At 40.0% G+C, this 26,773-nt stretch overlaps 1 protein-coding gene and 1 long non-coding RNA gene across 6 annotated transcripts in view; one reads left to right on the top strand and one right to left on the bottom strand.

The window, feature by feature from the left end:
- LOC141569830 (uncharacterized) overlaps positions 1-9,694 on the top strand; it is a 33,402-nt gene extending 23,708 nt beyond the window's left edge. For 2 of the 3 annotated variants that reach the window (XR_012493614.2, XR_012493629.2), the window contains exon 3: positions 9,369-9,694. This is a non-coding gene — a long non-coding RNA (uncharacterized LOC141569830). Of the gene's footprint in view, positions 1-4,431; positions 4,811-9,368 lie in introns of those variants that run through there. The other variant, XR_012493626.2, reaches the window with a different exon arrangement.
- Positions 1-26,773, bottom strand: part of RASGEF1B (RasGEF domain family member 1B) — a 533,671-nt gene that overhangs the window by 358,810 nt on the left and 148,088 nt on the right. The gene's annotated exons all lie outside the window — the stretch shown is intronic.

The following is a 26,773-nucleotide window of genomic DNA, read 5'->3' on the forward strand; positions in this document are numbered from 1 at the left end:
TAAAACTGCATAATTATAAAATATAACCGGGTCAAGAAAAAAATTATACCCCTGAATAAATGATAAAATTATAGTGTTTTCTTGTAGCCCACGAACACTGAAAATTTCAATTAACCTAGTGAAAAGCCATTGAGTGTGCCAGCAGGATTTATATCCCAGACTAATGACCATCATCTGCATCCTATTTAGATAATGAAGGTTTGGAACACTTGTGGATAATTAAGGGAAAGCTGATGGGAGGAAATTTGAACCATGGAAAGATCAAATCTATTTATGTCTGCATTTAAAACTAAACATATCTAATAGTGCACTCAATCAAGGCATAATGTCTGTTCATTTGGGATAAGATTGATGCTCATAAGCAAAGTAGGCAGGTTAGCTCCCAAAACACAAAATTCATTCCTCATTCACTCATTCATTCATTCATTCATTCATTCATTCATTCATTCATTCATTTAATAAATACTTACTGAACTCCTACCATGTGCCTCTGCGCTGTAAATCAACATGACAGCACCATGATTTCCCTAATGTTTTTCCCACCACTTTCCGTCTTCCACCTTAATTAAATTTACAGCTCTGGGTTTCACTTTCCCCAAGTAACTGCCATCCACCTGTCTGTTATGACAGCCATGGCGGAGCTGCAATCCAGGGCATGACAAGCAAGGACAGGGTGTGAAACAGGGCTCCTGGCTTATCCTGAGACCTGGCAGAGCACCTATGGGGTGAGCCTCAGATTCCTTAATAGGTGGGTGTTCACATAACAAAAACTAAAGACTGTTAGAGGAAAGACAACACCTAATGATCAGGTAGCCAGAACAGACATCAAGTTCAGTGCAGCTCTACTGCATCTCACTGGATTGTTCACCAGTCATGTCCTTCAACTGTTATTATCCCACTTACGTAGGGAGCACCTTAAAACCCACTCTCTGGACTCCCACCATAATCTCCAACAAGTTTGTGTTTAACAGTGGTGATGCTTCAAAGAGCTGCAAACCTAGGATCTATGTCAATGCTGAAAATGGCACACCTATCTGGCAGGCATGTTGTGGGACGACGAATGATGGTGGTGACAACTCCATCTTAGGTGCACATATTTGTGTCTTTCAGAATCACTTCCATGTCTGAAAGGAAGGCCAGGTAAAAAATCATCAGCAAAATCAGAGCGACACATACCCACTTGAGCATAACTATCAAAACCAGTGGGTCACAAATGATAGAGGCACGAGCATCACGGGGGTCTTGTTAAACTCCCCCAAAGTTCTGATTCAGGAAGCATGGGGTGGGGCCCAAGAATTTGCATTTCTAACACATTTGGAGGTAAGGGTGATGCACCTGGTCTGAGAGTCATACCTTGAGGACCAATGGTCTCAGGTCTACCCAAAGCAAGTGACAGTATTAACACTTTTCTGACCTCACAAAAGATTGGAATTTTCACAGCATAATTTTAATTAGTAACAATACTAATAATACCTACTGACATTTATGTAAAACTTCCAATTTCTAGAGCGCCTTGAACACATTATTTTACTTGAGCTTCCAAACAACCCTACAAAGTATTTGTTATACTCATTTTATAACACTAAGAAACAGAGAGGTTAAGTGGCTTGCCAGTTTTCTTAACTAGTAAGTGGTCAGGCCGAGACTCAGGCTGTTGCCTTCAGAAGTATTTCCAGGGTAGAATGTGCTATGAGAATTGTACTCTGGTAGCATCAGAGTACAGTTCAGGTAAAAACTAACAGTGTGAGTTTGCATTAGTCTCATAATATCCTTGTTAAAGGTGCTTTACTAACAAATTACTGTTAATTTCTTCTTACTCAGCATCATTTATAAAAGCTAAGGAGCCGTTGCATTCATAGCAAATTTTGCAAAAAATTATTCTTAGTCATTTTTGTACCCTATATGTGAGCACGATGATGGTCATAGGGGTGAGGACACAGTAGGGACTCAATAAATATTTATTGAAGATATAGTGAAGGAGGTAGGGAGGAAAAAGGAGGAAGGAGGTACAAAGGGGAAAAGCAGGAAAAGAAGAAAGAGTGATGGTAATGTGGGGACAACATAATATTTGTGTGGGAACAGAGCCAGGAGTGCAGTTTCCAGGCTCTCGGCCTCACGTGAAAAGGTACTAGCTCAGGTAGTAAATGGCTAGCTCAGGTAGTTGGCCATCAGCTGTAACCAGTGAGCCATTGGCCACTAATATAACTGCCATGGCTACACTAGCAGCAAATGGGGGCTGGCAAGAAAATGGTGGCTGGCAAGCGCCTAGTATGGCAGAGTGTGGATTGCGGATCGTGTGGCTCCTGCCTCCTGTGTCTCCAATCCAGCTGCCAGCGAGACTATAGTGGTATGACTCCCCTATCTATGGCTCCGTGGGTGTTCCTTTTTGGCCTCACCATGTCCTGCGTTCTTATGTGGGGAGCGGGACCAGATACCCTACAAGCCGCCTCGCATGACAACGTGGGAAAGTGTTATGAGTTGAATTGTGTCCCCTAAAAAGAGACGTTGCTGGCCTAAACCCCAGGACCTGTGAATGTGACCATATTTGGAATAGGGTCTTTGCAGATGATCTAGTTAAGATGAAATTATTAAGATGGGTCCTAATCCAATCTTAATTGGATTAGGTGTCCCTATTTAATGGTGTCCCTATTTAAAAGGGGGAATTTGTCACAGACAGTCACAAAGGGAAGATGGGGTGAAGACAGCCATCTGATAATGGAGGCAGAGATTGGACAGATGCATCTGCAACAAAGGAACACCAAGGATTGGAGGCCGCCCCCAGCAGCGAGGAAGAAGCAAGGAAGGCTTCTACCTGGAGTCTCAGAGGGAGCACAGCTCTGCTCACACCTTAATCTTGGACTTCTAGCCTCCAGAACAGTGAGACAGTAAATATCGGTTGTTTTAAGCCATGCAGCTTGTGGTACTTTTTATGGAAGGCCTATCAAACTAATACAAAGAATATGTACCAGGGGTCTCTATTTATTAATCATCTACTACAGGGGTTGACAATCTTTTCCTGTACAAGGACAGAAAGTAAACATTTTAAGATTTGAGAGCCATAAGGTCTCTGTCTCAACAACTGAACTCTGTCATTGTCCCACAAAAGTTGTTGACCATACATAGATGAATAAGTGTGGCTGTGTTCCAATAAAACTTTATTTTATAGACACTGAAATTTGAATTCCATATAATTTTCATGTCATAAAATATTACTCTTCTTTTGCTTTCTTCCCCCCAACTATTTAAAAATGTAAAAACTACTCTTAGCTTACAGGCCATACCAAACAAAACAAGACAGTGGGCCAGATCTGGCCTACAAGCTATAGTTTGTCTAGCGTTGGGTACAGATCTAGGAATCAGAAACATCCTGGCTCTCATCCTGGGTCCACTAATTATTATCCTTGTAACCTTGATTAAATCACTGGCTTCCGTCTTCAAAAGAGCATAATAAACGTTTCCCTGCTCACCTGGAAGGTTATTATGAGCGTAATAAGAAAATCATACACTTTAAAATACTTTGTATATGGTAATGGTATTGATACTTTGATATATCGAGCTCTGTCTTATGCCCAGAAATAAGTATTATAATAACACTGAGGCCAGGGTGCTGATCAATGGACTGTGAGTCACAGAGCCAGGGCAGCGGGGAAACAAACACAGACGCCCCTTTAATCACCCACATCTTCAGGTGGATCAGGACAGAGGACCAGGAGATACATGCCACAGATAAAACTGTGGGCAGACAGAGGGCTTCCTGACATAAACAGGAACTCCAAGGAAAATGTTCATCTCTTTGGTCACATTTGACCGTGGGCTACTGCAGAAGCAAGAATTTCTTTTAGGGAATGTCCTGGACGAGGACGGGCCTGCTGCTGGGAGTCTGTACTGCAACTCAGCTCCCTGGATCATTGTTCTCAACACGCATTCATCAATCACTAAAGCTCTTTGGGCCATCCTGAGCCCATTTCCACGGTGCCAACAGCTGACAAAGCCACAACTACTACCCCGCATACAGAACCTCTTCACACTGATCGCCATAAGGAATTGGAACACTGCCACCGTGAGTGCTCTCTGGGGGCTGCACTTGAGCTGACAGCTCCAGATTTTCAGGTCTAGCACAAGGTAAAGCCAGAGAAAGCACCAGGGAATAAAGAGACCAGTTCACAGGAGGGAATGTCATTTTGCTCAAACCGCAGAATGGTACAGACCTCCCTGGAACTGACTTGTGCCCTGAAGTAACTGAGAACGGAACCTTCCAAATTACTAGCATAACCCACCACGGTCCTAAGTCCTTAGTAAGTAGGAATTTTTACTCCAAATTAATTACTCCATCTCTCTTTCATCCATAAGACTGTGCATTTCCTGGAGGTCGACAAACGTGACGTCACTAAACTTATTCTCAGCTCCTGAGTCCTCACACTTATGTTTCAGGTGCACAGAAGAGCGTCCATATCCTTCGCCAGCTCCTGGCTGCTCCCAGTGCTTGGAGTCTCATCCTCCCCATGTGTTGCCCTCCTCCCCACTCCCACCTCCACCCTGGCACATCATCTCCACCCGCCTGCAAGAGAACAGAGTAAAAAACCATGGCTGCTGAATATCTCTTATCAACTTGACACCCTTACTCGAACTCTTGTTTACATAAACAGGCCAAAGATGTCTCTCTTGGGAGCAGGTAACTTAATGAAAAAAGGCCTGGGCTCCAATCCAAGCTCTGCCCCTTGTTATGTGGACTGGGACTCATCACTTAAATTATCTGAGCCTCAATTTGTTATCTGTAAAATGGGAAGATCATTTACCTTAGAGTACTTTGTAAGAGGGTGTGTGCTCAATAAATAGTAACTATTATTATTGCTTCTGAGAATTATGAACTTCTTCTCCACCTCTGTCTCCAACCACATCACTCGACAGACTTCACAAATGCCTATTTACAGGAATATATCCGAGCCACTAAAGCCCATTCTAGTAGATGGAGATGCAAGGAAAAGGCTACAGGATTCCTTGAAGCCTGGGCTCTAGAAGAGCAAGTATCTAGGAGCAGAAAGAGGGGTTGAGCCTTTCCCTCCCTTGAATGATCCTCAGATTATTATATACTGGCAACTTGTCATGCTCCTCATTAAACTAGATGGATGAGGGCGTATACTGTGAATACTACGCAGTACCTGAGAGGAAATACAAGTGGTATGAATGATCATTTTCAACACACAAACAGAGAGAGAGAGAGAGAGATGCTTGCAAATCTGAATTATTGAAAAAGCATTCCAGGAGATTCCATAGCTCACCGTCCAGAAAAGCATGACCTTTCCTACAGCAAGAGAGAGAATACAATCAGGAACAACAACAAAAAAATTTTTAACTTGAAAAACTGCATGTCAGCCAGATAAGACAATGAAAACATGACACATACCCACAGTTACTTGGGGGGGAATTAAAAAGTATGTTAGTCTCAAGCATCGCTATCTGTGCTTGATGATCAGATTCCCTTTTTCAAGCTTCTCAGGAAAGATGGGAATGAAACTGAAGACCCGCCTTGGGCAACAAACTTGAAAGCGCTTAGCCCTTGGGGGGAGTTTTACTCTTGGAGTGCTGGGAATATCTTTTATCATAAGGCTTTAACACAATATTTTTCTTTTCCTTTTTTATAATAATTCCATGTACTACTATATACCTAAACAGATCCATCTTTAAAAAACACCAACTATGTTAATTTGTAATTCAAGCTGATGAAATACTAACATGCAAATTTGGTAGGTAGGGAGGAAGAAAGTCAAGGAAGAAAGACATTTTCATAATGACTGGCTATTATAAATCATTTAAATGAACGCACAAGAATGGAAGCTGCAAGGCCCAGTGTGATGCGTTTCTGTTTAAAGTCCAGTACTGTCATTACTAAATGAATGGTGATGTGCCATTATCTGAGACACTCTAAGTGATGGCTTGGCAGAAAATCGATGGCTACACAATTTTACTGAACACCAGAAGTAAAAATAAAAGATCTAGTTTGCCATAAGCACATTTCATAATTAGAGCACTGACAGATGTAGTCGTTATCCTAGTTCTAAATTGCTACATCTTCATTTCTTCAGTTTATTTTGAGTTCCACCTGCACAAGCTCTCCAAGTGAAAGGCTAATAAGAGATGATTAAAGTATTCCCCAGGGCTTGGGGAAATCCCATGCTTTATTTATTTATTTTTTTTTAATTTATTTTTTTTTCCTTGCATTTCTTTCCTACTGCCCTGGGCCCATTTACTCAACAAACATTACCGAGCATTTACATTGCAGGCGTTAAGCCAGGTTCTGCTCTGGGTATAGAGATGAATGAGATATGACACTTGCCTTGAAGAGATGACAAGCAAATCTGTGAAGCTTCCCATATTCTTTAGAGAACATCTACGGAATTCTTGGCCTGGTTTTCTTCTCTTCTGTGTCTTCCATTCTTCCTGTGCGGCCTCTGTTTCCTTTGTGCCACTGTTGCACCTTGTGCTTGTTCCTATAACCTTTTCCACACTACCTATTTCCTATACTGCACGCGACCTATTTCCACACTACTCTTTGGAAGCATAGGCCAAGCCAAACTCACACTCCTATCCTAAATGTCACAATGGCTGGTACACAGTAGACACATTTTTTTTTTAATTTGTTGAATATGAACATAATCCATCCACTTCTATAGCTTTAAACACCTGCTATACAATGATTATTCTAAATACGTATGTTCATTCCTGGGGGCATTTCCATGCCCCCATCCATCCTCTACACTGCCACTGGAATATCCACCTAAAACACATTTGATTCCGCAAGTTGGCAGTTTCAATATCTTCGCTGGCTCCTCCATGCCTACACGAGAATGTCCTTGCTTCTGAGCATGATACCTGTTGACAATCTAACTACACCTTATTTCATTGGATAAGATTCTGATGCTTTCCATTACATATCTGATAAGCCAACCAACTAACTACATGCTTGGTTGTTCTCTAGACAAGCCAGGGAGACCTCCGAGTCTTTGCATATGAGGTCTGACAATTAAGTTCACGAACTCATCCTTGAAAAAGTGCCACATACCTCATTGATGATTGATACAGTCACCTTAGAAGTACTCCCCTTGGGAAGCTATGCACCGATGCCAGTGCCGAGTCCTCCCTTCAAAGCAATTTTGGAACTCTTTTTCTGGAATGGCCATCAGAGCTATCATTGTATTACCCTTGATGTCCTGAATGTCATCCAAATGTCTTCATTTCAGTATTTCCTTTATCTTCTGATAAAGAAGTCACTGGGGGCCAGATCAGGTGAGTAAGGAGGGTGTTCCAGTACAGTTATTTGTTTACTGGCTAAAAACTCCCTCACAGACAGTGCCCTGCGAGCTGGTGCATTGTCGTGATGCAAGAGCCATGAATTGTTGGCGAAAAGTTCAGGTTGTCTAACATTTTCACGCAGCCTTTTCAGCACTTCCAAATAGTAAACTTGGTTAACTGTTTGCCCACTTAGTGCAAATTCATAATGAATTATCCCTCTGAGAGCAAAAAAGGTTAGCAACGTTGTTGCAACAAGTTTACCAACTTAATTGTCAGATCTCCTTTACCATTATATTCCTTCTGCCTGAAACCCCTTCCCCTAATCACCTGGCTAGTTCCTACTTATCTTTGCAAAGACTTCTCTCCCTCTCTCTACCCCTGAAAAGTAGTTGGTGGTTTCCCTATCTGTGCTCCTAAAGTCCTTAATTCTCACATATTTCATAGTTTTATAGACTGAGTTTTCAGTCTAGCTTGGAGTTCTTGCTAGTTAGACTGAAAATTCAGTGAGTGCTAAAGAAGTCAGCTTCGTTAATCTCTAGTACCCCAGGCATGGCCTGGTGCATGGCAGACCGTCAGTGAATGTTTGATAAAATAATAAATGCATCACTAATTTGATCATCTAAGGCTAGCTGGAGATATAGTTAGGCACCAACTGTGTAGAAGGGTAGTTGAAGCCACAGTTATGATTGAGAGTGCCTAGGAAAATGTACAGTTATAGGAAATAAGAGCCTGAGGGCGGCTGGATGGCTCATTTGGTTAGAGCACGAGCTCTGAACAACAGGGTTGCCATTTCGATTCCCACATCGGCAGTGAGCTGTGCGTTCCACACGTAGATTGAAGACAAACTGCCACTGAGCCTCCAGAGGATTGGACGGATGGCTCAGCTGGTTAGAGCGTGAGCTCTCAACAACAAGGTTACCGGTTCAATTCCCACATGGGATGGTGGGCTGTGCCCCCTACAACTGAGACTGAAAACAGCAACTGGACTTGGAGCTGAGCTACATCCTCCACAACTAGACTGAAGGACAACAACTTGGATGGGCTCTGAAGAGGCGCACTGTTCCCCAATATTCCCCAATAAAATCTACTTAAAAACAGAAAAAGAAAAAGAAATAAGGGCCCGGGACAAACCTCTAGGGAGCATAGATGTTTATGAAGAGAAAGAAGAATCATTTAAGGAAATTAAGAAAAAGCAATCCAAGCAGTAGAAGAGTTGCCGCAGAATAGCACTGCCTTAGAGAAACCTAGGATAGCACTTCGTCAAGTAAACTCTCCCTGATCTCCCAGATCAGAACTAGAATCCCCTTCTACATGCTCCCACCTCTTGCCATACTTACCCCTATCAGAAGGCTTATCACAGGACACTACCTACTGCAACCCTCATAGAGGGCAGGGACACTGCCTTATGGACAGTGTACGGCACAGTGCATGACACATAGCCAGCGCTGAACAATTGAAGGGATGAATGGTTAAATAAATGAGTGAAACGCAGTCAAGAAATCACATAAGATAAAGATTAAAAGATACCTCCTAATTTTAGTATTCAGGTTATCCTGGGTGACTTCTAGTCTTGTGTTTTACCACATATACCCATATAATTCTCACTGGTTTCATGTCAGAAGGTTCTAGAATTGAAGATATAATGAAAAGCCTCATGGTTGTCACTTGTCCTTCCCTCTCAGAGCTATCACTATGAAGATGGATGGCTCTGAAGAGGTGCAACTAGGTTTTATCCACGGTTTTCACCCAGATATATGGGGGGAAAGGATGGAAAAGATGGAAAGTTAAATACATCATTTCAAAATTGCTTCAGCAAAGAGTATTCTCTTCAAGCCAAGAAAACTTTAAACAATTGTAATCAATGCATCTCTTAGTGACCTTGAATTTTTGGCTATTATATCCCATACAAGTTATCATCATATGCCCTCTATTTGAGGAATTCTTGCAAAATAGGACAACAGATTATTTATCATCATAAAACCCCAAGTTGCTGATATAAAAGGAGTAATTTGATAATAAATTCCTAGACAAATGAATGAAACAGAACCTCTGACAGATTGCTAATGTTTTGTTTTTAGATTTACAAGTGAGGAAAACCTGAAATAAAGAGGATTGGAAATGGAAACATAAGTACAGCCTGCGGACAACAAATGCCCTTCAGGACATGAAGTGGGGAATTAGAAGGAAATGTATTTCAGCAATTTCTGAGATTTACTGGGAATTGAAATTGAGCTACCCTGGGTCTGTGCAAACACAATGACGATCAGTAAACTGCCGTCTTCCCTCTCAGCCCTTCTTGACTTTGCCAGTGAGTGTCATTTGCATACAGGGGACTGTCAAACAAGGAAGATGTATGAGAGGAATCTGCTCTTCCTTTCTCAGCCTTGCCCGTTGGCAAGTTAAGGGAGGTCAACCAAATCCTTCCTATAAAAGACGTCTTGCATACAGCCTGGATCTCCAGGGCGCTTGTAAACTCTGATTGGAACCAGGTTCTGAAGTTGATAAACCAGCTTTCTGTAAGTTAGAGACCTGAAGAAAATATTTTCTTTTTTTATTTTTTATTTTTAATTATAGGCATTTTGAAGCTATTTCCTAGATTGGTCTGCCAGAAGACTAAGGGAACACACAAGCCCTGAGTGAGCTGTGCCATGCCCCAGGCTGCCTTTGGGGGAGCAGTTTACTCTCAAGAGCCCACGCCCCACAGAGAAGCAGTCCACGTATCGGGGACATCTAGTCTCACTCCATTCTTTCAATCACAAAGATTGAGGCTGGAGTGCAGGAAAAAAACATTTCCATATTGATTAATTGGAGATCCTAACATTTTTAAAGGGCTCTCAGAAACCAACTGTACATTGTTCAAAGAGGGCTAAGTTAGAAAAACTTTCTAGTGTTAAAGAGAAGTCAGGTACCCTAAAATATCAAAGTAACAGAGTAGAAAAAGTATGAGATTTGTGGTTAAAATACATAAAAACACTGTTTTCAACAGTGACTCATACTAGCAAAATATCTTCGTACAAGTTACTGAGCTTTCCGGGCTTTCGTTCCCTCAATTATAAAATGGAAATAAAAAAGGGCACTTCACAGAGTGATGAGGATGAATACGATCATATACTATGCAAAGCACATCGCTCAAACACCTGGTGGACATTCAGTAAATAGTACTTTCTCTTCCACCTGAGATCCTTAAAAAAATGAGAGGAAGAAAAGGAGGTTAATCTGTCAAACGACTTTCAACACAGACTGAACTCTAATAAATTAAGATGGATGAATATACCGCAATACCAGGTACAGTGTTTTATCACATAAAACATCATAGATTATAAGATACCACTAACAAAGAAAAAGTGCTGCTAATTATAATGGTATGTCACCATCAATTACACGAAGCATCACAATTTCAGAAATGTTAAAATACGCCAACATGCACATATTCTCACAAAACCAGTGAGATACAGTAAATAAGTGTCTAGGATTCCGGATAAGTTTGGAGACAAAACCAGGAAACAAAGAGATCCATATTTCCTTCAGTGACTTAATCTCCTTATCTTGAGGGGGACAAAATTATAAAGATGTAGGCCAGAGAGTCAAGCAATTGCTCACTTGAGAGTTCCTTTAAATACCAGTTTACCCAGTTTACACCCGTAACTAGATAGGCAGAAGCAGCCTTTGAAGGAAAAGGCAAATGGAAGAAGAGCATTTTAGAAGGTTTTATTACCTTTCTTTTAAAACCATCTTAGTGTTTTTTATGTGTGAATTGAAGTATTTAAAGTGTGTAGTTCCAAATCTACAAGAAGACTACACAGTAGTTTTGAGGCTTGTGGAATGCCACTACCCTAGAGCTGTCCTGACCACTAGTTATGTAACCTATAGCGACATTTAGTGGTGGCTCCCTCAAATTACAACCCAGTGTCCAACGGGTAGGACAATTGTTCAAATGGAATGACTAAGCAAAATTCTCCTTTAAGACAGTGTGAGTGGTATCTCCATAATGTTGCCTGACAGAGGTTATTACAACGTCTTCTGTATGTGGTGCTAGCAGTGGTGGCAGCTAATACCATTGCAATCTTATATTTTATAGTTTGGTGTTTCATGCATACCTTTACTTCATAATAGAATCACAGGGCTGGAAGAGACCCTAGGGGTCACGGAATCCAATTCTCTCATTTGCAGATTATAAAATTGATTGGCGCAGGGTCATAACGCTCAGTAGGGGTGGTCCAGGCCTTCACCAGGACTCCCACTCCAAATGCATTGCTCTCTCAATTAAACTACTTGGCCATTAATAAAATGCAGATTAGAATACTCGCTATGGATATTTTTCAACACTTATTCAGTAAGCATTTCGCATGTGACGAAATATTTTGAAAGGATATTTACAGTTCTGTTAGAAAGTCTGAGATGAATTAGGGACTCATACCTAGGAAACAAAGTTAATAGAAACTAATAATTAACACTTACATAGCTCTGACTACCCTATTATTCCCATTTTACAGTTAAAGAAATTGAGGCACAGAGAATTTCTGGTAATTACTAAGTAAAAAAACAAACCTAAAAGTTACACAGAAAAGTAAATGCAATCATAACGTATTACATGGTTCAGCTGTAAATGATAGTACCATACCATAGGCTCAATAATATAAACCACAACTTTAGAACATAACTGTCGTGCGGGAGACCCTGCTCGCTGTGCCATTTGTCGCGCGGGAGACCTGCGGGGTCTCTGCTCCCGCTCCCCACATGAGAACACAGGACATGGTGAGGCCAAAAAGGAACACCCACGGAGCCATAGGTAGGGGAGTCATACCACTATATTCTCTCTGGCGGCACTATACTCTCACTGGAGGCTGGATCCACACTGTCCGCAAACCGCCATCCACGCTTGCCAGCCCAGCCACCATCTTCTTGCTAGCCCCCATTCTCTCTCTTCTCTCCTCCGTAGCCACAGCAGTTATATTAGCTGCTAATTGGCTAACTGGCCACAGCTGACGGCCATCTACTACCCGAGCCAGCACTCCTCCACGTGAGGCCGAGAGCCTGTAAACTACTTTCTGGGGCTCTGCCCCCACACTCCACCCCTACAGGCTCTCGCCTCACAATCTACGCGACAAGCGTCTTCCGCGAGGGGCCCTGTGTGAGGAGCCTGGGGGTGAATGCAATATCCTGGACACAGCCAGGCTCTCTGGGCACAGCCAGGGTTTCTCAGGGCACCACCAGTACTTCTGGGCACGGCCAGACTTCCTGGACTTCTTAGGGTACCACTAGTTTCCCCAGGCACAGCTAGGATTTCTCAGGGCACTGCCACTCTCTGTGGGCACAGCCACGCTTCCTGGACACAGCCAGGTCTCTCAGGGCACTGCCACTCTCTCTGGGAACAGCCCGACTTCCTGGGCACAGCCAGGGTATCTTCAGGGCTCAGCCAGACTTCCTGGACTCAGCCAGGGCTCTCAGGGCACTGCCACTCTCTCTGTGCCTTTCAGGGTACCCTGCTGGAACAACAGCGACTCACAATCAAGGTGCTTACATATTCTCAATGGCGGCCAGTCAAGAGACAAAAGCAAATATCCCCCAGTTCCACTAACAACAGTTCCCAAACAAACAGTCGAGCGGTCCATTAAATTAGGGATGGAAGGCAATTCCCCATAGTCCATAGTCATTCACCAGGGCTGTCCTGGGGGTGAGGGACGACCTTGACCTCACCTTCATCTCCCACGGAGGACTCAGCAAGCGTTACCTCCTGGGACAAGTCCCGCATCCGAGTTGCCTGAGCAGGAACCTCCCGGCCCACAGGGCTGCAACGACCTTTTCTTTCTCCGGCCTGTGCTGGTTGGGGAACCGTCCACATCTTTCCACCTCTCCACGGGGCTCCATCTCTGCAGCAGCTGCATGGCTTTTCCTGTGCTGGTGGGAGAACCGTCCACATCCTCCCACCCCTCCACGGGGGTCCAGCTCTCCGGCAGCTGCTCCTCCTGGTCTTCCTGAGACTGAGTGTCCATACGCACAAACTGCTCCACCGCCCTTCGGGGAGCTTTGGCCGGCACCATACCCTGCTCGCTGCGCCATTTGTCGTGCGGGAGACCCTGCTCGCTGCGCCATCTGTCATGCGGGAGACCCTGCTCGCTGCGCCATTTGTCGTGCGGGAGACCTGTGGGGTCTCTGCTCCCGCTCCCCACATGAGAACACAGGACATGGTGAGGCCAAAAAGGAACACCCACGGAGCCATAGGTAGGGGAGTCATACCACTATATTCTCTCTGGCGGCACTATACTCTCACTGGAGGCCGGATCCACACTTGCCAGCCCAGCCGCCATCCTCTTGCTAGCCCCCATTCTCTCTCTTTCCCTCCTCCGTAGCCACAGCAGTTATATTAGCGGCTAATTGGCTAACTGGCCACAGCTGACGGCCAATCAGCCACAGCTGATTGCCATCTACTACCCGAGCCAGCACTCCTCCACGTGAGGCTGAGAGCCTGGAAACTACTTTCTGGGGCTCTGCCCCCACAATAACCATATCTGGAAGACAAGAAGGGACATGTATGTTGAAGAATGGGGCCAAGGAGGCAGAGATATGGGATTTAAGAATACTAAATCATCAATTTCTGTAGTAGACATCAATAGAAATTATCTACACTGAAAAATTAAAACAAAAACAACGCAGAGATATTTATACGGAGGTAAGATGAAAAAGATAAAAGAGAGTTGAAGTAGTCGCCTATGGAGAGTAGGCTCAAAGGGGGGGTGATGGAGACTGTTTTTAATTATAAGGTGTTGTCGTCGGGGACAGCCTGCAGGGTCTCTGGTCCCGCTCCCCACATAACGCAGGATATGGTGAGGCCAAAATGGAACACCCACGGAGCCATAGATGGGGGAGTCATACCACTATACTCTCACTGGCGGCTGGGTTGGAGAAATAGGAAACGGGAACCACACGATCCGCAACCCTCATTCCACTGCTTGGTGGCTCAGCCACCATCTTCTTGCCAGCCCCCATTTGGTGCTAGCGTAGCCACAGCAGTTATATTAGTGGCCAATGGCTCACTGGTTACAGCTGACGGCCAACTAGCCACAGCTGATAGCCATCCAATCACAGTTGATGGCCATTTACTACCTGAGCCAGCACCTTTCCATGTGAGGCCGAGAGCCTGGAAACTGTACTCCTGGCTCTGTCCCCACACATGCTCAAATAAAAACCTTATTCCTATAACTAAAAGATTGGCAAATAAATACACATTGATATATTTTAAGTTGAAATAAAGTATTTGTGGGTGTATGTATTGTTTTTTTAGTGATTCTCCTCTTTAAATAAGTTTTTGAATTAACTAACCAGTATCTCAGTCACATTAGCGGGTGCTGTGGTATGACGCCCAGATCCCCTCTTCAGAACTGAGGCTCTCACTGGCCCCAGCTACTGCGAGTGTCAGCTGATGGTTCTCAGCTGAATCACTCTGTAGTGATTACCTTCAGGCAAAAAGCGCTACCTAGCTCATCTTTTTCCAATAATGGTCAACATGGAGGTATAAAGACTCGGCCCTTTTGACTCGAGATGGGACAACTCTCAAGTGCTTTGTAGGACATTTGGTCCTGTCCAAAATGTCCACAGAGACATTTGATCCATGCCAACCCATCTACCTAACCCCATGTGCCATTATCAGCGAGGCTACCAAGGCAGGAAGGGTTATTATTGGCAATACAGCCACAACACAATTATCGGGCTAATACAACATGATAGTATTTTTCATGTGTTAATCCTGTAAACCAAAAGTAGAAACAAATGTTATGGGCTATTTGAATCCCGAGACCAAGAGATCCAAGTTTTCTAAGCATGGACATTTTTTTTTATTTTTAATTAAAGTTTATTAGGGTGACAATTGTTAGTAAAGTTACAAAGATTTCAGGTGTACAATTCTGTATAAGCATGGACATTTTTGACAGGATCAAATATCAAGGACCATTTGGTGTGAACCAAATATGCTCATGAATATTTTGGATAGAACCAAATTTCAAGGACCTTTTGGCATGGACCAAATGTCTCCACGGACCTTTAGAACAGGACCAAATGCCCACTGATCCTGAAGTGACATCCAGATCCAGAGCTCTCCGAAGGATCAGTCGAGGACTATGTTGGAACTGCCCAGTCCTGCTTCCTTCCCACCACCCTCCCACAGGTGCTGGTCCTATCCTGGTGACACTCCCCAATAAATTCCCTACATACAAGTTTTTGTGTCAGAGTGTGTTGCCAGGGAATCTGACATAAGAGCCAAATAAGAGCCCTCTTACTATTCTGCTAGATACATTCCTATCATTATTTTGGTTTAAGAGACTTTAAAGACAAAGTCCCTTAACTCTTTTTCCTTATTTTATTTAACTTCCCTTTTCAGAGAGTTTTAAATGGTGCATGCCATGTACATTAATCTTATTTCATCTTAATAATGAAATTCATCTTCAAGATAATTAAATATCTTGTTTGAATATCTACTATGTGCAAAGTACAGTGAACAGTGAGAAGAGGGAGGGCAGAAGAGAATACACAATGAATAAGACATGCTTCTCTCCTTGATGAGTTTATAATTTGGTAGAAAGATCAAAATGTACAATAATTGCTGTACAAATTAGAACATAACAAAGAAGTATAAAGTACTGTGGAAGTTCAGAGAAAAGATAATTTTGCTGGTTTTGTGTTTGGTTGGTGGAAGAAAAGTGGAAAGAGAGAGGAGAAGGCGGATGAAGGGTGTTACAATTTCCTGCGTAAGCTACTCAAGATCAGCTAGTCTTTTAACACTGGGTTGTAGTTTGGTTGATGAAAAGGTAGGAAAGTAATTTCAGACAATGTTACAGACAAGAGTAAAGGCTCAGAAGTGTAGAGGGTGGTGGCAGTCGTAGAGGAACAGTGCTGATCTAGTTGGACTGGAGCATTGGATGTATAAAAAGGATTAATGAAGTCAATGCTGGAATGGCAAACTCACCTGGAAGCACATTTTCCTGTTCTGTTACACTCTCCAAATAAGACACCCTAGGATAGGGACAGTAACTTTGACCTTGCCAGAGATCATCATACAACTCTGGATATGTCATAAGGAATGCTGGGGGCCCCTACCCACTACAGATGCATTTGCTTTTCCATTGACCCCTTACAGATGTCCCAGAGGGATTCTCAAACCTCTTTCAAAGAGTTACTTTTACTATACTATTGCATTATACCGTGTTTCCCCGAAAATAAAACCTACATGGACCATCAGCTTTAATGTGTCTTTTGGAGCAAAAATTTATATAAGACCCGGTATTATATTATATTACGTTACATTATATTATATTATACCCAGTATAATATATTTATAATATATTTACTTTATTATAGTAAAATAAGACTGGGTCTCATATTAATTTTTGTCCCATAAGATGCATTAGAGCTGATGGTCCAGCTAGGTCTTATTTTTGGAGAAACATGGTAGTTAAAACAACAACAACAACAACAACAAAAAGAACCTCCCCAGGAAAAAAGTTTTAAACTTTTTATCAGCTAAATTTCTATGAAGTTATCTTTTAGTATTTCTAGAAATTTTTTTTTTTTTTACCATTATATATTTTTTTTTTACCATTGTATTTTTTTACCATTATAAGATGGTATTTTTTTTTACCATTATAAGATGATTTCTTATAGAGAATATCTTAATGCTTGGTTATCTGTATTTCTAAGTTTATTAAGTTTTACTCAGAGAGATTCATAATCTAACTGAATGAAAATAATTTAATTCTCTGTGAATGCAGTACCCTCCTTTTTATTTTATATTTGTATGTACTTCAGCCTAAATTCATAGACTGTTAAAAAAAAACATGTTCTACTTTTTGCTTATGAGGTAATGAGAAGGGGAGTTATACCTTCTTCCACTCCTAAAAATTAGCAATCTAATCCCAGCAATCAATTTTTGTTCAAATCCTGACCATATTTTTAACAGTCACAGCCATATTTATTATATGAAGATGTTATGTTTATAACTTTGGACTTTGATACAACTCACACATATAAATATACCCCAAAACAAACTTTTTCTATCCTGAAGTAGTTTCAGAGACTGTTTCAGACTATTGCACGGTGATGCTGCCAGCTGGCCGTCAGTTTAATTCCAGCAGTGACACCATCTTTTCCTGTGTCATAGTATCTTTTATGTACAATTCTTTCAATATATCATTTCTTTTTCTGTCCCCCCGTTTTTAACCAAAATGAAACACAAATTAATTCATTCATGTGTTAAAATTAAGAAACAAAAATCTCATCAAAATCATGACACAAAAGAGAGATGAGATAAAATGTCCATATAACTACTGTTTATGTTACTAAAAGCCAATGTAATATGAAAGGAAAAGAAATGAGAATGATACATGGAATGAAATCAGAGACAAAGTGTCATTGTTTACAGACCACATGATTAGTAATATGATGTGCTCAAAAACTCAATAGCTCTATGAACTAGTAAGAGAATTTGTTAAAGTAACTAACTAAAGATCAATGTATAAAAATCAATAGATTTCTTATATCCTAGAAATTACTGAAATAGACAAATTCTTAAAAGTAAATCTAGGGCCGGCCCAGTGGCTCAGGCGGTTAGAGCTCCATGCTCCTAACTCCGAAGGCTGCTGGTTCGATTCCCACATGGGCCAGTGGGCTCTCAACCACAAGGCTGCCAGTTCGATTCCTCGACTTCTGCAAGGGATGGTGGGCAGCGCCCCCTGCAACTAAGATTGAACACAGCACCTTGAGCTGAGCTGCGGCTGAGCTCCTGAACTGCTCAGTTGGTTGGAGCGCGTCCTCTCAACCACAAGGTTGCCAGTTCGACTCCCACAAGAGATGGTGGGCTGTGCCCCCTGCAACTAGAAACGGCAACTGAATCTGGAGCTGAGCTGCGCCCTCCACAACTAAGACTGAAAGGGTAACAACTTGAAGCTGAACGGCACCCTCCACAACTAAGATTGAAAGGACAACAAGTTGACTTGGAAAAAAGTCCTGGAAGTACACACTGTTCCCCAATAAAGTCCAATAAAATCTTTTTAAAAAATTAGTTATAAAAAAAAGTAAATCTAACAAGAAATATGTCTGATGTATATGAAGTAAACTACTGAACTTCAATGAAGGTCATAAGAATCAATGGCAATAAATTTCATGTTCTTGAAAAAAAAAGAAACAGAAGCAAATTTTAGCTCTATCAAAAGTGACAAATCCCAGCTTTCAGTCGGGCCATGATGGAACTTAAGCTTGTCGATTGTGTGTTCAATGAGAAAGAAAAAAATACAGAATGTGCGTGAAATAAGATAAACCAATGAGAATAGTATCTAAAAGGCTAGGAGTAATTAGGATATTAGAATATATTTTAAGTATATTCTAGCTGTCCATCCTACCCTATGACACCTTGAAATTTTAAAGTCCATTGATCATCTTTGATGCATTCAGCTTTCATGCATATTTTCAAGAATGCATTGTCTGAAAAGAGGCAATCGTACTAATTCAGAGCTTTTTATCATATATTAACACAGTGGTAAAGGAAGGTAGTCAAATGAGGACATAACTTACAAGAGTACACCAATGTTATAAAGCTCATGGCTAGTTACTAAAATATAAAAGCCATCATTTGAAATTTAGAGCAAAATTCAGTGATGTCTGCTAGAGAAAACAGAATTTGTAACTGGAGAAAAAATTTAAACAAGATGCATAGAAATCATGTTTCCGTGTAAAGCAATACTATGAAAACCTGAAATAAACAAGACAAAAATGAAGACCTAGAGGAAGAAAGTCAAACACGAATGGATGATTAACTACATATGCACTCAAGAGGGACACTAATCTATTCAAAACATGGAACAAGTAGCAAAAAGGTTGGACCAGGTAATTCTGGTTGGTCCAGCTTCCAGCATTCCACACCAACATTACAGTCCTTGCTCTCCTGTTGAAAATCTCCCCATTTTCACCAAAAAAGGGTTAAGGACCAGAGAGTTTCACCACAAGGGGAAACAAGCTTGTTAAAAGATGATAAATTTGGTTATTAACTTTACATTTTTATATCCAGTTATAACTACCAGATTCTTTATTCCCTAGTGCTTAGGAAGAGGTTTCCAAACCCCATCATCAGAAATGTATGGACCCTCCTAAATTACCCAAAGATATAGAGTTTAACTTCTTAAACTTAACTAAAAATAAAGGGAACACTGTATCAATTCTCTCTTTACAAATAGCTGATGATTGCACTTAGAAAGTGTTACAGTAGTAGAACAGATTACCTAAATTCAAATATAATTATTAATAGACGAGTTCATAAAGAAAATAAATTTTACTTAATTCTACTCAATTATTTACAGAGAAATTATGAAAAGAAATAAAAATAAGATGAGTGAAAATAGGACTTCAAATGTTATCCAAAAGATGTACCTTAGCCTTGGATTATTGTCAACTCCCACCGTCAGACTCTAGGCCAGTTTGTTCATGGGGGTGCTGGCCAAGGAAGTCTTCTTTGGTGCCAAGCTTTTCTGGCCAAATATCAGCATGGAGACATCCCTGTGTTGGTAATCTCTAGCTAATTTACCAGCAGTCCAGAAACTCCATGTTCAGTCAGAATGGCTCATGTCTGCTCCCAACCAACAGAAAGCCACAAATTCACTATCTCAACAATGTACTGGCAGGTCTTCAATGTAAAGCTCTATATGTTCGTGTCCATAACCTGCATCTTCACAGGGTCCATATGTCCCCAGTTCAAAAAATGTTTGGGTTTATTCCACAGTTCAGAATATATCTGTCTGACTGCACAGTGGGACAGAAATCTTGCCAAATAACCTGGCACTCTTCATCTTGGCTTTCAGAAGACTAAAAACCATCGAGCCATTTTAAGCAAACTGCCAAGACAATAAATTGGTATGTCTCCCAAATAATTTCTTAACGCAGAATGAAAATAGGCTTGGATAATTTTCCAATCTTCTGTAATTCAATATGTTAATAAATTCTTTTATAATATATAAAAGGAAAAAAGTAATAGACACTAAAATCTTATAGGTTAGTAGTATAGAAGCTACCCACCCACATGCTATATAATACTTTTCAAAACGAAGATTAAATATATCAGAGTGACTGAGAGCATTTGTTCTTCAGTTTAAATTCAGAGACAATATAAAATTTCAGTTTTTCTTTCTCAATCTCTCTGTTTCTCACTCGCCATGTATGAGTATTTGTGCACAGCATCCAGAAAAATGCCTGCACAAATAAGTACTCAATGTTAATATATGTTGAATGAACAAATAAACAAATTTGTTCTCTAGAAGGAGCCCAAGGCTCTTTCCTCATTTTCCTATTTCTACTCCTAAAAGAACATGTAATGGGGATGGTGGAGGCAAGGACAGTATTAGGTCACAGAAGGTGAAGTTTTGGGTATGACAAGGGTTAAAGGTCTGCCTTCCGGGTAATTTAGAATCCTCACTTTTAGGATTTCCCCTCCTGCCCGCTTCTTGTTAGATTGATTCCCAACTCCTGCCCCACAGCAGAGAGTGCCATTCCACCCCTCCTCCTTTTTGTTCTCTTCCTTCATCACTTCATATCCTCTCTTTAGAAAGGCAAGCAGAAAGTAGGGTTAGACCCAGGAAAAATAAGTTCTATAGAAGCTGCCTTAGTCCTTCTTTGGTGTGCTGGCAGAGATGTGTCCTCCTTTTTCCTTAGTCCTCTTTCCTTGCTTCCTCTAACCACCAGGGTGGACACCATGGTCCAGAGTGAAACTCAAGAAAAGAGGCCGAGATAAAAACAGTGCACATTTTTCAGTCTGAGCCTCATACCTATTTTGGGGAAAGGCGTCATGCATACTTCTGTGCTATAGAACTGGAGACTACAGGATGGCTTGTGACCTAACACCTCAGACCGTAATAAGGAGAATACATTTGTCTGGCCTTAACTTTTGCAAAAACTGATAGATAGATAGATAGATAGATAGATAGATAGATAGATAGATAGATAGAGATTTATATAGAGAGATATATGAGGATTATATATCTAAATAATATACACCTACATATCTTTATGTATAAACATATATCGATAAAGATTTTTATTGATATGTCTGTCTTTATAGCTTCTTAATTTCTGGTAAATGGTTAGCTAAGCATTTAAAGTGCTTGATTGTGGTCAAAGTCATCTTGACATAATTAACACATAAATATAGAATATTTAAGAATAGTTTGAAATAAATGGGATGAATCCATTACTGCTCCAAAAGACCTCAGAAAGGTGAACACAATATAACATTTATAGGGCATCACTGTAAAACTGAGTAAAATGGGGGAGAGGGTGCAAACTAGACCTGAGAACAAGATAAGAGTACATACAGTCTCTGAACAAGCAGTAGCATAAAGTTCACACATACCTTCAAGAGGATGACAATCAGGTACCGAAGTCACCTATGACCCAAGTGAACTTCACCATGAGTAGGAACAGAACCTGGGAGCAGTTCTTAGAAGGCCCAATCCCATCTGTAGTTACAACCACTTCAAGACCTGTCTGGTTGATTACCTTTCCTACATTGGGACATATTAACATTCACTACTGATCCCTAGTGTTTTCATTATGATGCCCCTTGTTATTTTACTTGAAAACAACTCTGTAAACAACCAAGTTATAATATATCCTATTTTGTGTCATTTTAATTTTCTCATCCTAGGGGTTGCTATAACTATAATTTGAAGAGTTATAAAAGGTTTGCTCTACTTCTAAAAGTCCTAAACTGTAATATAATGATCTCTGACCACAACTATTTGTCCATTCATCTTTGGGATTTCAATTCTCCAAACAATTCCTGTTCTTTCAAACGTTCAAAACTCCCAAATCTGTATTTCCATTCATAGACTCACTAGTATGCCAAACTTGCATATCATCCTCTTAGATTTCTTTGACGGGGTAATTTACAGACATATAAACACAGCTCATCTAAATTAAATTCATCACACTTCCCCATGAACCCTGCCTTCTCTTTGAGCCATGCTCCACACAAACCAAACTACTCGTTGTCCACTGAATGGGCACTTCTGAACGTCTCTTGACTCTATGTATTTGTTTATATCTTTGCCTAAACTAATTCTATCATCCCCTCCTAATTCTATTATCCAATCCCGTCCTAATTCTTCCCCCAGCCACAGGTCGATTCAACACTCACTCATCTCTCAAGAAAAATTTCAAGTATTACCTCTTTGTTAATCCTTTCCCCACTCAGATAGATGGCCACTCCTCCTGTGACTTCTCACTGACCCCTACATGTTCCAAACACTTTAGCAATGAAGTAGAGAATAGCATTACAACCATATGGGCAAAAAGGCTGCAGAAAATCATAAGTCATTTCAACTCCAAAAGAAATCTGAGGAACACCAAGACCTGCCATCATGTAAATCTATTGAGTCACACTCTCCATCAAGAGTAGATTGCGGTCAAGTTCTCTAACTTCATGATATGTAAGAAATGGGAGTAGAGATAAGTGGTAATGGGCTCAGATAAATCTTGTTGAGAGGTGATTATCAGATTGGAAACATGCTTCTTCAGTTATATTTGTAAAACAATGGCCCCAAAATGAATGTAGTCATAACACTTTCCTTTCCTCCACTTTACCAGAGAAATGGGTCTTTGTAGCTAAGACAGCTACCAAGCCTTGATTTTTTGTTACAATGACTCAAGATACAGGCTGAATAGGAGAACAGAAAGAGTCAGAACAGCTAAAGTGATTTGTACCATTGTTTTCCCAAAAATAAGACCTAGAAGGAGCATCAGCTCTAATGCGTCTTTTGGAGCAAAAATTAATATAAGACCCGGTATTATACTATATTATATATTATATTATATTATATTATATTATATTATATTATATTATATTATTGTAAAGACCTGGTCTTATTTTACATATTATTTTTTGCTCCAAAAGACGCATGAGAGCTGATGATCCAGCTTGGTCTTATGTTCGGGGAAACACGGTATCAGGAGAGAAAAAGAGAGAAGAGGGGAGGAGAGGAGAGAAGACGAGATCCAAAAATTCAAAGAAGACAATGAGAGAGACAAAAACCATTGCAAAATATTTGCAGAAAAGTATCCTGAGGAAAGGAGTTTTAGGAACATGTGCTATGCCATGTGAGATATTCTATTTCATTAACTGTAAGATGCTATTGCTCATAAAGGAAATCATTACTGTATATATTGATAATATAGAATTGAAAGAAAAACATGAGTATGTAAAGGGTTTTTATTTCTTTCTTTGCACTATATAAAGGAGAGTATAGGCACTGTGACACACTTAAAATTTTTAATTATTTTTAGCACTTTTTAATGCAATGCTGGACGAGTGCTTTGCTTTTTTTTTTTTTCTTGTTTTAAGTGACATAGTTCAGAGATCAACTTAAAGGCAGCTAAGCTTCATATAGTTACATTTAACTGTGTAGAGCAGTTTTTAACATTAAAAAATACAGAGTTTTCAGATTCCTCTTCCCATATCCCTTTCTAGTACCAAGTTGAAAAGGAATGAGTAACACCTCAAATAAAGATAATAGTTAATATTTTAACACTTTGATCTAAGCTTTTAAAATTAATCAACTCGTTGACTTTTCAAGACAAATTGTAAGACAGATACAGTTTATGATCTCTATTAAGGCACAGAGAGTTTAAATAATTCCTCAAGTTTATATAACCTTATAATAAGTGGCAGAGCTGGGGTTCACATCCAGGCAGTTGAGATCTAGTGCCCAGGTTGTTAACTGCCATATTCCACTGCCTCATGCTGTTAAGATACAGTACATGTTTTCCCTAAATGGAAGCCATTTATTACTCTTCCACGTGAATGAAACCAATCATGCTGTTTTTATGTAGTCTATTTCAGTCGGCAGATATACACCCAAAAGCCTGGGATAATGAGGAAACAAGTCAGTCCTAAGTAAACTGATAACTGAAACTTGCACAGATAAAAAGACTACTATTAGACAAAGTGAAGACTGGATTTCCAACAGCTATAGGTATTTTATCCTTTTATAGAAAATAAAGAGCAAGTATATGTAATCAAGAAACAAAGTTTAAGTTATTTTAAAAAACAAAGTAAAGACTGAAAGACACTGATGAGAAAATTGAAAAGATTTAAGAAGATTCTGCTCATTTTGACATTAAATTATGTAAATCATATGCAAACTATGCAAATCTGCATGAAAATAAAGAGAAGCTCTGGCTGTCTTTCTTTTTTGCACAAGGAGATGGGTTTTTATTTATTTTTGTCTTTATTATTTTTACTACTTTTTAAGGATTTGTATTAAAATATAACTAACATACAATATTATATCAGTTTCAGGTGTACACCATAGTTATTCAACATTTATATACCTAAAGAAGTGATCGCCATAAGCCAAACAACCATCTGACACCATACCATGCTATGACAATATTATTACCTATAATCCCTAAGGCTGTACATTACATCCCCCTGACTTATTTGTTTTATAACTGGAAATTTGAACCTCTTATTACCCTATACCTTTCCCCCCTTTTTAAATGTTTCAATTAAACTTCACATTCAATATCATATTATATTAATGTAAGGGGTATAATATAGTGGTTAGACATTTACATAATTTAAGAAGTGATCCCCTGACTAGTCTAGTACCCACCTAGCACTATACATAGTTATTACCATATTGACTATATTCTCTATGCTTTACTTTACATCTCCATGATTATTTTGTAACTACCAATTTGTATTTCTTTATCCCTTCAGCTTTTTCACCCTGCCCTTCAACCCCTCTCCCATCTGGCAACCACCAAAATGTGCTCTGTATCTATGAGTTCATTTCTGCTTTGTTTATTTTGTTCTTTAGATTCCATTCATAAGAGAAATCATATGACATTTGTCTTTCTCTGTCTGACTTACTACCCTCAGTACAATACCCTCTAAGTCCACCCATGTTGTTGCAAATGGCAAGATTTTATTCTTTTTTTAATGGCTTAGTAATATTCCATTGTATATATGTACCACCTCCTCTTTATCCATTCTTCTATCAATGGACACCCAGGCTGCCTCCACATTTGACCATTGTAAACAATGCTGCAATGAACATATGGATGCACACGTCCCCTTGAAATAGTGTTTTGGGTTTCTTCAGATAAATACCCAGAAGTGGGATTACTGTCCTTTGTTTCTTGTTATAGCCTTTGTTTTAAAGTCTGTTTTGTCTGGTATAAGTACTGCTACCCCAACTTTTTTTTTTTAATTTCCATTTTCATGAAATAAGTTTTTCCACCCCTTTACTTTCAGTCTGTGCATGTCTTTCAATCTGAAGTGAGTCTCTTATAGGCAGCATATATGCATATGTAAGGGTTTTGTTTTCTTATCCAGTTAGCCACTTTTTTTTTTTTTTTTAGTTTCAGGTGTACAAAACAATGTAAGTTAGACATTTATCCCCCTCACAAAATGATAAGCCCCCTCCCCAGTCTACCACCCCTCTGACATCGTATAGCTGTTACAGTTCCATTGACTCTATTCCTTATGCTGTATTCCACATCCTGTGACCATATATATATATATATATATATATATATATATATATATATATATGTAAGTATAAGTATATATATCTAGATATAAATATATATATGTATATATAAAATTATAGTTGACATTTATTATTGTTCAGCTTTAGCTTCAGGTGTGCAGTGCAGTGGTCAGGTACCCACACAGTCCATGAAGTGGTCTCCCTAGTAAGACAAGTGTCCATCGGATACCCTACAAAATCTTTACAATATTATTGATTATATTCCCCCAACTGTCTTTCATATCCCCATAAGCCACTCTATGTTTGTAATTGGGGCATTTAATTCACTTACATTGAAAGCAATTATTGATAGATGTGCAGTTCTTGCCATTTTATTTTTCATATTTTTGATCTTTTTTTGTGTGTGTTTTTTTTTGTCTTGAAAAAGTCCCTCTAAGATTCTTTGTAATACTGGTTTGGTGGTGATAAACTCTTTAAGCTTTTACTCATCTGGGAAACTCTTTATCTGTCTTTTGATTCTAAATTATAGCTTTGCTGGATAGAGTAATCTTGGTCATAGGTCTTTACTTTTCATCACTTTGACTATTTCATGCCAATCCTTTCTAGACTGCAAAGTTTCTATTGAGAAATCAGTTGACAGACTTATTGTAGTTCCCTTGTAGGCAGCTAATTGCTTTTCTCTTGCTTCTTTCAAGATTTTCTCTGTCTTTAAACTTTGCCATTTTAATTATGATGTGTCTTGGTGCGGGCCTCTTTGGGCTCATCTTGTTTGGGACTCTCTGTGCTTCCTGGGCTTGAATATATATTTCCTTCACGAGGTGAGGGAAGTTTTATGTCATTATTTCTTCAAATAGGTTTTCAATTCCTCACTCTCTCTCTTCTCCTTCTGGTACCCCTATGATGCAAATGTTGGTACACTTGATGGTGTTTGAGAGGCCCCTTAACTGTCCTCATTT

The sequence above is a fragment of the Rhinolophus sinicus genome, chromosome 1 (genome assembly GCF_057876585.1).
Source record: "Rhinolophus sinicus isolate RSI-liver-muscle chromosome 1, RSI-T2T, whole genome shotgun sequence".
In the NCBI taxonomy this organism is placed as follows: Eukaryota; Metazoa; Chordata; class Mammalia; order Chiroptera; family Rhinolophidae; genus Rhinolophus; species Rhinolophus sinicus.